The sequence below is a fragment of the Haliaeetus leucocephalus genome, unplaced genomic scaffold (genome assembly GCF_000737465.1).
Source record: "Haliaeetus leucocephalus isolate CR32 unplaced genomic scaffold, Haliaeetus_leucocephalus-4.0 Scaffold227, whole genome shotgun sequence".
NCBI lineage: Eukaryota > Metazoa > Chordata > Aves > Accipitriformes > Accipitridae > Haliaeetus > Haliaeetus leucocephalus.
In genome coordinates this window covers 276,719-277,414 of record NW_010972663.1, presented here as the reverse complement: position 1 = coordinate 277,414, position 696 = coordinate 276,719, and the positions used below count along the sequence as shown (strand labels likewise).

The 696-nt window shown below is 58.5% G+C and overlaps 1 protein-coding gene across 1 annotated transcript in view; it reads right to left on the bottom strand.

Moving 5' to 3' along the window:
- Positions 1-696, bottom strand: part of SHKBP1 (SH3KBP1 binding protein 1) — a 15,899-nt gene that overhangs the window by 11,731 nt on the left and 3,472 nt on the right. The gene's annotated exons all lie outside the window — the stretch shown is intronic.

Sequence of the window (696 nt, the reverse complement as noted above, 5' to 3'; positions counted from 1 at the left end):
ATTTTTCTAGCAGCAGCTGCCAGGAATATACACGTGAGGCTCTGCACACCCGTGTCAGGGCGTGAACATACATGTGAGGCTGTATGCACACGTCAGGCTGCAAACACACATGTGAGGTTCTGTACATGTGTCAGGCTGCGTGCAAGTGTGTGAGGCTGCACGCACACACATGAGGCTGCGTGCATGCATGTGACACTGTGTGCAAGCATGAGACGTGGCATACACACGTGAAAGCATGTGCACGTGTGTGAGGCTGTGTGCGCACACGTGAGGCTATATGCACGTGTGAAACTACATGCAAGCGTGTAGAGCTGCACGCACGTGTGCAAGGCTGCGTGCATGTGTCTGATGCCATGTGCAAATAGATACTGCTGTGTGCACGCGTGTGAGGTTCCACACGTGTGAGGCCATAGGCACATGCGCACGTGAAGCCGTGTACATGTGTGCACGCATCCGAGGCTCCACGCACGCCCCACGCATGTGTGATGCTGCGTGCCCACAGCTGACACTGCATGTCCGTGCCGTGCATGCACATGTGCCAGCCATGCCCTGCCCGGTGTGTGCACATACGTGTGCGTGTCCCCATACCTGGTGGGGCCCCCCTTTCCCCCACCACCTACTCAGGGGCACGGGGAGCTGGGGGGGTGAGGGGGAGGGTGAGCTATAGGGCTGGGCTATGGAGGGGGGCTGAGCTAT